Source organism: Myotis lucifugus, unplaced genomic scaffold (assembly GCF_000147115.1).
Source record: "Myotis lucifugus unplaced genomic scaffold, Myoluc2.0 scaffold_433, whole genome shotgun sequence".
NCBI lineage: Eukaryota > Metazoa > Chordata > Mammalia > Chiroptera > Vespertilionidae > Myotis > Myotis lucifugus.
The window spans coordinates 440,486-452,233 of record NW_005871481.1 but is presented as its reverse complement, the minus strand read 5'-3'; positions in this window follow the sequence as shown (position 1 = coordinate 452,233).

Below are 11,748 nucleotides of genomic sequence, written 5' to 3'. Positions count from 1 at the left end.
AAACAAAAGTATTAGATTAGATGGCTTCACAGTCAGTTTTACCAAATATTCAAAGAACTAATACCTGTCCTACTCAAACTATTTTTAAAAAAATTTAAGAGGAGAGAAGACTTCTACACTCTTTTTATGAGGCCAGCATTATTCTAATTCCAAAAGCAGATAAAGACACTACGAAGAAAGAAAATTATAGATCAATATCCCGATAAACGTGGATGCTTAAATTCTCAACAAAACATTAGCAAATCACATCCAGCAATACATTAGAAAATCATACACCAAGAACAAATGGGACTTATTCCAGGAATGCAAGGCTGGTACAATATTTTCAAATCAATAAAGGTGATACATCACATAAACAAAATGAAGGATAAAAAATCACATAATGCTATCAATGGATGCAGATAAACATTTGACAAAATCCAGCATCATTTGTGATGAAAACACTGAGAAAAGTAGGAAAAGAGGGATCATACCTTAACATTATAAAGGCCATATATGAAAACCTACAGGCAACATAATACTCAATGGGCAAAAATTAAAAGCATTTGGCTTAAGATCAGAACAAAACAGGAATTTCTGCTTTTACCAGTCTCACTTTTTTCCCCCACCACTCTTATTCAACATAGCACTGGAAGTCCTAGCCACAGCAATCAGAAATGAACAAGAAATAAAAGGCATCCAAATTGGATAGGAGGAAGTAAATTCATCATTCACACATGACATGATATTGTACAAAGAAAATTCTAAGGACTCCACCAAAAAACTGCTAGATCTGATAAATAAATTTGGCAAAGTAGCAGGATACAAAATTAACATCCAGAAATCAATGGCATTTTTATAAACCAATAAGAACTCTCCGGAAGAAAAATTAAATAAACAATCCCATTTACCATTGCAACAACAACAACAAATAAGATAATAAACTGGGGAAAAACTTACCCAAGGAGGTAAAAGACCTATACTCAGAAAACTGCAGGACATTGAAAAAGGAACTAGAGGAAGATGAAAACAAGTGTAAGCATATACCATGTTCATGGATTGGAAGAATTAATAGCATTAAAATGTTCATACTACACAAAGTAATCTACAAATTTAACACAGTCCCTATTAAAATACCAATGGCATATTTCATACATCAATAACAAATACTCCAAAAATGTATATGGAACCAAAAAAGATCCTAATAGCCTCAGCAATCTTGAGAAAGAAAAACAAAGTTGAAGGGACCACAATACCAGATTTCAAGTTATACTACAAAGCCATTGTAAACAAGACAGCCTGGAATTGGCACAAGAATAGGCATATAGATCAATGGAACAGAACAGAGAACCCAGAAATCGACCCAAGCCATTATGCTCAATATTTGACAAAGGACGCAAGAGCATACAAAGGAGTAAAGACAGTCTCTTCAGTAAATGGTGTTTGCCTAGCCAGTTTGGTTCAGTGGACTGAGTGTCCGCCTGCAGACTGAAGGGTCCCAGGTTCGATTCTGGTCAAGGGCACATACCTCAGTTGCAGTCTCCCAGCCCTGGTTGGGGGCATGCGGGAGGAAACCAATTGATGTATCTCTCACATCGGTGTTTCTCTCTGTCTCTCTCTCTCTCCCTTCCACTCTCTCTAAAAATCAATGGGAAAAATATCTTTGGGTGAGGATTAAAAAAATAATAAAAAAATAAAAGTCTTTTTAAAAATAAAAATTAAATGGTGGTGTGAAAATTGGACAGTTACATGCAAAAAAATGAAAGTAGACCACCAATTGACACCATACACAATAATAAGCTCAAGATGGGTAAAAGATTTAAATGTAACTCACAAAACCATAAAAATTCTATAAGAAACTATAGGCAGTAAAATCTCAGACATCTCATGTAGCAGTATATTCATCAATACATTTCATAGGGCTAGAGGAACAAAGGAACAATAAACAAATGGAACAACATCAAACTCAAAAGCTTCTGCACAGTGAAGGAAACCACCACCAACAACAAAAAAATGGGAGCCCACTGTATAGGAGAACATATTCGCTAATGATACATTTGGTGAATGGATAATTTCCAAAATATACAAATACTCATACAACTCAACATTAGGAAAACAAACAACCAAATTAAAAAATGGGTAAAGGGCCCTATCCGGCTTGGCTCAGTGGATAGAGTGTCAGCCTGCTGATTGAAGGGTCCCAGGTTTGATTCCGGCCAAGGGCACATTCCTGTTTGCGGGCTCCATCCTCAGTAGAGGGTGTGTGCAGGAGGCAGCTGATCAATGATTCTCTCTCATCATTGATGTTTCTATCTCTCCTTCTCCCTTCCTCTCTGAAATCAATAAAGAAATATATATATATATTTTTTTAAAGTTTGGCAATTTTTTTAATTAAATCTTTATTGTTCAGATTACATTTGTTCCTCTTTTTTTTCACCCCATAACTCCCCTCCACCCAGTTCCCACCTCACCCTCCGCCCTCACTCCCCACCCACTGTCCTCTTTCATAGGTGCGAGATTTTTGTCCAGTCTCTTCCCGCATCTCCCATTCCCCTTTCCCCCCCAAGAATAGTCTGTCCATTCCCTTTCTATGCCCCTGATTCATTATAATCACCAGTTCATTCTGTACATCAGATTATTTATTCACTTGATTCTTAGATTCACTTGTTGATAGATGCATGTTTGTTGTTCATAATTTATATCTTTACCTTTTTCTTCTTCCTCTTCTTAAAGGATACCTTTCAGCATTTCGTATAATACTGGTTTAGTGGTGATGAACTCCTTTAGCTTTTTCTTATCTGTAAAGCTCTTTATCTGACCTTCAATTCTGAATGATAGCTTTGCTGGATAAAGTAATCTTGGTTGTAGGTTCTTGGTATTCAGCACTTTGAATATTTCTTGCCATTCCCTTCTGGCCTGCAAAGTTTCTGTTGAGAAATCAGCTGACAGTCGTATGGGTATTCCCTTGTAGGTAATTGAGTCTCTTTCTCTTGCTGCTTTTAAGATTCTCTCTTTGTCTTTTGCTCTTGGCATTTTAATTATGATGTGTCTTGGTGTGGTCCTCTTTGGATTCCTTTTGTTTGGGGATCTCTGCGCTTCTTGGACCTGTAAGTCCATTTCTTTCACCAGGTGGGGGAAGTTTTCTGCCATTATTTCTTCAAATAGGTTTTCAATATCTTGCTGTCTCTCATCTTCTGGCACCCCTATAATTCTGATGTTTGTACGCTTGAAGCTGTCCCAGAGGCTCCTTACACTATCTTCGTATTTTCGGATTCTTTTTTCATTTTGCTTTTCCGGTTGGGTGTTTTTTGCTTCTTAGCATTTCAAATCTTTGACTTGATTCTTGCGCTCCTCTGGTCTGCTATTGGGTGTCTGTATAATATTCTTTATTTCAGTCAGTGTATGCTTAATTTCTAGTTAGTTCTTTATCACAGCACTGAGGGTCTCATTAGATTTTGTGAGGCTCTCATCAAGTTTATTGGCAGCTTCTAGCACATTACTGCAAGCCCTCAAAATTGCGTTTTTTAGCTCTATATCCTCCATTTCTGTCATGTTTTTTTGTCTCCGCATTTTTTATGCTTTCTTGGTGCACCCCCGTGTGGTCTTTGTGCGCAGTCTTGTTCTAGTTAAGCCTTGATTGTTGTAGTTAATACTAGAGGGATTTGACCACCAGGCCGACTGGCTGTGAGAATCACCTGTATCTGCAGTGGGAAAACTTCTGTCCTCTGGAGAGGTGCTAATCTAGCCTTTGCCTGAGGCTATCCGGCAAATGGCTCTGCGCAGGGCTTGGGCGAGGCGGGTCACACGGGATCAACAGGGCAGGCGGAGGGAGCAGTTATGGCTGCTCTCAGTCTTGTTCCCAGAGGCTCTGTTTCTCAGAACCCCAGCAACCGCTGCAAACCTCAGAGAGAAAGCTGCCCTCACGTTCCAACTGATGCCAGACAATCCCGCTTCTCCCGTTTGAGTCTGAGTCCCTGGAGACTCGCCCGGATCTGGAGCTCAGAGTCTGAGACTCCCTCCTGATTGAAAACGACAACCGCGCCCTCAGCCACCAGCCCACTTTGCGCGCGCACCTCCACACCTTTGTATTTTCCACACTGCGCCGCCTCTGAGCCTCGGTATGCTGTTGTCTTTCCTTCTAGTTGAAGAGTCTCTCCTCAGCCAGCCTGCCTGTGGTTCTGGGTGATGTCCGTTCCGTCTTTTAGTTGTATTTTTGAAGTGGTTGTTTGCGGCAGCAATCTCCGGTGTTACCTACGCCGCCATCTTGGTCTCTCCTCGGCCAAGAAATATATTTTTAAAAAATAAAAATAAAAAATGGGTAAAGGGCCTGAATAGACACTTTCCAAAGAGGACACACAGAAGGCCAAGAGACATGGAAAAATGCTCAAAGTCACTAATCATCAGAGAGATGCAAATTAAAATGACAAGGAAGTATCACCGAACACCTGTCAAAATGGCTATTGGCAACAAATCAATAAACAAGTGCTGGTGAGGATGTGGAGAAAAGGGAACCTTAGTACTCTGTTGGTGGGAATGCAGACTGGTGCAGCCACTGTGGAAACAGTATGGAGTTTTTTCAAAACCTTAAAATTGGCGCAGCCAGTGTTGTTCAGTGGTTGACCATTGACCCATGAACCAGGAGGTCACAGTTTGATTACCTAGTCAGGGCACATGATGGGTTTCAGGCTCAATCCCCAGTAGGGGGATAGCAGGAGGCAGGTGATTGATGACTCTTTCTCATCATTGATGTTTCTTTCTCTATTTCCCACTCTCTTCCTCTCCCTGAAACTACAACAAACAAACAAACAAACAAAAAAACAACTTAAAAATGAACTGCTGTAGAGGAGGAATGTGCACTTCGGGTGCCAGCACCCATGAGCGAAGGCTGCCCTGACTGAACCTCGCTTGCTTGGGGTCTAGCTCACTCCTGCCGGGCAGCGGGTGACAGGACGTGCTTTTCCGAATTAATGAGAGAAAACGTTGATTCTCCTGCTGCCCACGAAGGTGGAAAGTGAAGTGGGCAGACGTGTGGGGAGTGAGCGAGGTTCCCTGTCTGGGGGTTCCATATCTGCTGTTGGTTTATTTCAATGCTGACTAGAGATATACAGGGTGTCCCCCCAAAATCTATACACACTTTGAATACCTACTAATTCCAATGATTTTAAGCATAAGAAAGAAACAACAGTGGAGCTGTTATCTGTTAAAAGTGTGGGCACAAACAGGTAGTTGGACATTCCATGAGGGGTCTCAGATTTGAGAGGGTGAAGGGCAGACTGAGGGGCCCCTTCCCCCCACTACCACAATGCACGAATTTTGTGCACCGGGCTACTAGTCTATATATATAAAAGCCTAAGCGGCCATTCGACCAGTCGACTGGTCAACTGGTCAACCAGTCACTATGATGCACACTGACCACCAGGGGGCAGACGCTCAATGCAGGAGTGTGCTTTTGACCAGTGTGCTCCCACAGCAGAAGCACCGCTCAGCTGACCAGTGGGTGCCAGACGCAGGGCTCACAGCTGGCCGCCTTAGCCCGGGGACCACAGTGGAGAGGCAATGAGCCTACTGAGCAGCGGTGGCAGCTGGCACAGTGGGGCCAGGATGAGCAGGAGTAGCAGGCGGCGTTGGGCTGCTGGTTTCGGCCCTATCCCCACAGGCCACGCCAAGGGACGCTACCAGTGCACGAGTCCATGCACCAGGCATTTACATTTAATAAATATTTGAATTGATGAACTCAATCACTTCTAAAAATCACCAAGACCACTAATGAAATACTTTGTTTGCTTAAGACTAAGTCCTGCCCTAGCTGGCTTGGCTCAGTAGATAGAGCTTTGGCCTGCAGACTGAAGGGTCCCGGGTTCAAATCTGGCCAAGAGCACATGCCTGGGTTGCATGCTCGATCCCCAGTGGGGGGTGTTCAGGAGGCAGCCAATCAATGATTCTCTCTCATCATTGATGTTTCTATCTCTCTCTCTCTCCTTCTTCTTTTCTCTCTGAAATCAATAAAGAAATATTTAAAAAAAAAAAAAAAACTAAGTCCTACTGACTTGAATGTAAAAATATATTCCAGCCCGGCCAGTGTGGCTCAGTGGTTGAGTGTTGACCCATGCACCAAGAGGTCAACATTTGATTCCTGATCAGGGCACATACCCAGGTTTTGGGCTTGATCCCCAGCAGAAAGGCATGTATAAGAGGCAGCTAATCAATGTTGATGTCCCTCATCGATGTTTCTCTCTCTTTCTCTCTCTCTCCCCCCACATACCTCTTTCTGAAATCAATAAAAACATATTAAATATACATAGATATGTTTTTTCATTACAAAGAATGAAATTTCTGACAGTAACTCTCCTTTTATCTTTCCACATAAAAACATAAGACATCAAGAAACCAAGATGGCGGCATAGGTAAACACCAGAGTTTGCTGCCTCACACAACCACTTCAAAAATACAACTAAAAGAGAGAACGGACATCACCCAGAACCACAGGAAGGCTGGCTGAGTGGAAATTCTACAAGTAGAAGGAAAGAAAAAAGCATACCGAGGCTAAGAGGAGGTGCGGTGCGGAAGTAAAATATTAAGGTACTGAGGCGCATGCAGAGTGGGCTGGCGGCTGAGGGCGTGGTTGTCTTTTTCAATTGGGAGGGAGTCTCAGGCTCTGAGTTCCAGTTCCGGGCGAGTCTCTGGGGACCTAGACTCATACTGGAGAAGCAGGACTGTCTGGCATCGGTAGGAACTCGAGGGCAGCTTTCTCTCGGAGGTACTTGCAGCAATTGCTGGGACACTGAGAAGCGGGCCTCTGAAGGCAGGACTGAGAGCAGCCATAACTGCTCGCTCCGCCTGCCCTGTTGATCCCCTGGGACCCGACCCGCCCAAGCCTTGCACGGAGGCCTTTGCTGGATAGCCTCAGGCAGAGGCTAGATTAGCACCTCCCTAGAGCTCCAGACAGAAGTTCTCCCACTGTAGACACAGCTGATTCTCACAGCCAATTGGCCTGGAGTCCTATCCCTCCCAGTGTTACTTACAACAATCAAGGCTTAACTACAACAAGACTGTACACAAATACCACAAGGGGGAGCACCAAGAGTGTCCTCCTCAGGTAATTGGGGAGGCTGGACCACTGGGCCCCAGAGGACACTTAGCACAGAAAACCACTTTATCAACACAAGGAAGCATAAAAAATGCAGAGACAAAGAAACAGGACACAAATGACAGAAATGGAGGAAAGCAAACTGCTGGATATAGAGTTCAAAACCACAGTTCTAAGGTTTTTCAAGAATTTTCTAGAAACCGCCGATAAATGTAGTGAGATCCTCAAGAAATCTTGTGAGACCCTCGTGTTGTGATAAAGGACCAACTAGAAATTAAGCATACACTGACTGAAATAAAGAATATTATACAGACTCCCAACAGCAGACCAGAGGATCGCAAGAATCAAGTCAAAGATTTGAAATAAGAAGAAGCAAAAAACACCCAACCGGAAAAGAAAAAGGAAAAAAGAATCCAAAAATACGAAGATAGTGTAAGGAGCCTCTGAGACAACTTGAGGCGTACCAACATCCGAATTATGGGGGTGCCAGAAGAAGAGAGAGAGCAAGATATTGAAAACCTATTTGAAGAAATAATGACAGAAAACTTCCCCCACCTGGGGAAAGAAATAGACTTTCAAGTCCAGGATGCACAGAGAACCCCCAACAAAAGGAATCCAAAGAGGACCACACCAAGACACATCATAATTAAAATGCCAAGAGCAAAAAACAAAGAGAGAATCTTAAAAGCAGCAAGAGAAAGAGACTCAGTTACCTACAAGGGAGTACCCATACGACTGTCAGCTGATTTCTCAACAGAAACTTTGCAGGCCAGAAGGGAGTGGCAAGAAATATTCAAAGTGATGAATAGCAAGAACCTACAACCAAGATTAGTCTACCCAGCAAAACTATCATTCAGAATTGAAGGTCAGATAAAGAGCTTCACAGATAAGAAAAAGCTAAAGGAGTTCATCACCACTAAACCAGTATTATATGAAATGCTGAAAGGTATCCTTTAAGAAGAGGAAGAAGAAGAAAAAGGTAAAGATACAAATTATGAACAACAAATACACATCTATCAACAAGTGAATCTAAAAACCAAGTGAATAAATAATCTGATGAACAGAATGAACTGGTGATTATAATAGAATCAGGGGCATAGAAAGGGAATGGACTTCTCTTTTCTTTCGGGGGGGGGGGGAAGGGGTGTGGGAGATGCGGGAAGAGACTGGACAAAAATCTCGCACCTATGAAAGAGGACAGTGGGTGGGGAGTGAGGGCGAAGGGTGGGGTGGGAACTGGGTGGAGGGGAGTTATGGGGGGGAAAAAGAGGAGCAAATGTAATAATCTGAACAATAAAGATATAATTAAAAAATGGAAACATTTAAACTTATTTAACTACTTCTACTACCCTAGTCTCTTTTTAAAAAGCAAGTGATGCAACTTACTTTCTTAAGATCCAATTTCCTCATAAACTTTACTTTGTAAAAGCTCTTAAAACTGGATTCTAATTTAGTTAATACAGATTAACAAACATAAAGGACAAATCTTGTAGATTGTTGCTACAAGTGATGCTTTTTTCACAATCTAGTAAGATGCAACTCCATATTTAATACAAAGCAGCAATTGTGTGCTTTTAAAAAAAAAATGTATCTAAGCACCAACCTAGAGAAACTTTCTGTGAGAAATTTGGAGTCACCATGAAGAAATGCATTACAGATCCAGCAGGACTTTCCTCATTGGAAATGGGATAAAAATAAAAAGCCATTTTCTAATAACCCCCCCATATACTTTTGCTGTGTGACTTAGAAGTTGGTCCAAAGGTTCATCTTCAGCAATTACGCCTGCTACACGTTCTCCAGCAACAGGTGACACGAAACGGCATTTCTCGGGCAAAGCACCAGGATCAAACCGGCAAGACGCCTGTTCCTGCGATGTCTTATTACTTTTATTTTGGATCTTACCAAAATGGCTTTGAATCGGATGAATTACCACATTTGTTTTTGGTTCTGTGTGGTTTTCTGCTTTGCTTTTTAATCAGCCTTTCATGAGCAACTGGGGCACGAGCCCATTCGCACCCAATAATAAAAACAAACCCAGGACCCGAGAAGGCTCCCCTGCAAACCCGGACTGATCCGTTTCCTCGACACAATTTTAAAACTGGACCAAGGCTCCGGGTGGGGAGAGAAGCCTGGGGCGAGCGCCACAACCTGTCTCAAGCCTCAATTCCCTTTTAAGGAACAGCTACACGATAAGTCAACACCTCAAAGAAGCCCCATTCGAAATGCGGAGGGGTCCGCAAAAACAAGAGCCTCCTTTCATTCCAAAGCAACCAAACTCACACCAGGGGAGGAAAATAAGTGCAACGGACACGCGTGAGCCAAAGTTTCGATCCTGCCCCACCGAGACGCTGCACCAGCACCAACTGGGAAGAGGAAAACCAGGGGGTGGGGAGCAAAGAGAGCGAGCATGTGGCCTGCAAACTGCAACAACGCAATCTCCATTTTGAACAATAAGCCTCTTCCCTCCGGTAAATCTAAAAAAAAAACAAAAAACAAAACAAAACAAAAAAAACATAAGACAAAATTGACACAACTGCTAATAGTCTAATAAAGCTGTTTCCTTACATTTCTATGTATTATAAAATGATTGTGTATTTATGCATAAAGATGCAAAAAACAGATACTACAAAACCAAAGAAGTGAAGAGCAGTATCTTACTAAGAAATGAAATTAAGCCCCATCTCCCCAGATATTTAGGCCTAGAAGAAGATTATATTGCATCTATAACAGTGATGTTCCCAAATCTTTTAAAATATAAAAATTAACCCCTTTTGGGGGAAAAAAAAAAAAGGACACTTATGTAATACCCTTTGTAATACTTTAAGCGAAAAATAAAAAAAAAATTTAAAAAAAAAATTAACCCCTTTTTAATTCTTATTATAAACTAGAGGTCGGTGCACTGATTCGTACACGGTGGGGTCCCTTGGCCTGGCCTGCACCCTATCACAATCTGGGACCCCTCAGGGGATGTCAGAGAGCCAGTTTTGGCCGATCCCCACAGGCCAGGCTGAGGGACCCAAATTCGTGCACCAGGCCTCTAGTGCAGCTATAAAAAAGAAGGCTCTCTTACCCTTTGCAACAGCATGGACGGACCAGGAGATTATTATGCTAAGTGAAATAAGCCAGTCAGAGAAAGATGAGTATCACATGGTCTCACTCATATGTAGAATCTGATGAACGAAATAAGCTGATGAACAAAAAAGATCCGGAGACATTGAAGCATGGAACATACTGACTTTTTTCAGAGGAAAGGGGGAGGGGTGGAAAGAGATTAACGGATCTACACTAATAAAAGAGGAACATGCAAATTGGTGTCACTCCCCTTAGCCCACCAGCCAATCAGATGAGTATGCAAATTAACCCAACAAAGATGGTGGTTAATTTGCATACACAGGTGTGGATCTAAGACTGAAGACAAAGTAGACGGAAACCAAACGCTGCAGAAGGGAGCTAAGCTGTGGAGAAGCAAGCGGGTGGCGGAGGCAGGAGGGAAACTTCGCTCCGGCTGCAGGAAGCCCTATTCTTGCAGGAATCTTCCTGCAACAGGCCTCTTGTGGACTGATAAGCGTATATGCATAACCATGGACATAGACAATAGTGCATGGAAGGGGTCCATGGAGGGACAAAAGGGGCATCTATAATACTTTCAATGATAAAGATAAATTTTAAAAAAGAAAAATATATGATCTCACTTACATGTGGAATCTAATGAACAAAGTAAACTGACAAAATAGGACCAGAAGCATGGAAACATGGAAGAGACTGATGAATCTCAGAGGGAGGGGTGTGCCGAAGGGAAGAGACTAACCAAAGGACGTGTATTCATGTATGTGTAGCCCGCGAACACAGACAGCAGCGGGAACGGTCTGGGCGAGTTGGGGCTGTGTGGAGGGGAGAAAAGAGGTGGCACCCGGGGACACCTGTAACACTGTCAGCAAGAATTTTTTTTGTTAATCTCCACCCAAGGATATTTTTCCATGGTTTTTAGAGAGAGTGGAAGGGAGAGGGAGAGACAGAAAGAGAGAAACATGGATGTGAGAGAGACACACGATTGGTTGCCTCCCACATGCATGCACCCGGACCAGAGCTGGGGATCCAGCCTGCCTCCGAGGTCCAGGCCCTTGACCAGAATCGAACTTGGGACCCTTCAGTCCACAGGGCGGCACTCTAGTCACTGAGCTACAGCAGCTCGAGCAACAACACATTTTTAAAAATTTGTTCACTGCAGTAAGCTCTGCAGGGTTCTTTATTTTATAGATTGTGCTCTGGCTAAGTAAAGTTACATCTGATTTCATACCTTTTCTCTGTGCAAACGTCACGATTTTGCCATAACAGAAAATGCGTTTTGCTTTGATGGACAGAATGTTAAAATGTGTTACGTTCACGACGTTGTTCTAATCTAGTCTGTTCCCCACGCTTTCATTTTGCGCGTCTTTAGCGGATGCTCTTCACCTTTTCAGATCCCCGGGGCTGGACCGCGGACTCCTCTTCCGCTGCGCCTGTAACCCCGTCCGTCCGCGCGGGCAGGGCGTCCGGGTGGCTGGCTGCTGGCCCGGCGGCCGCGAGCGCAGACAGCACGCACCCAAGACCACGGCCCGGGCGGTCAGCGGCGGGAGGGCACCGGCCGGCCCGCCCGCGGCATCAGCGCGAAGGCCTCCCCCGCCCCGGCCGAGCCCGCCCTC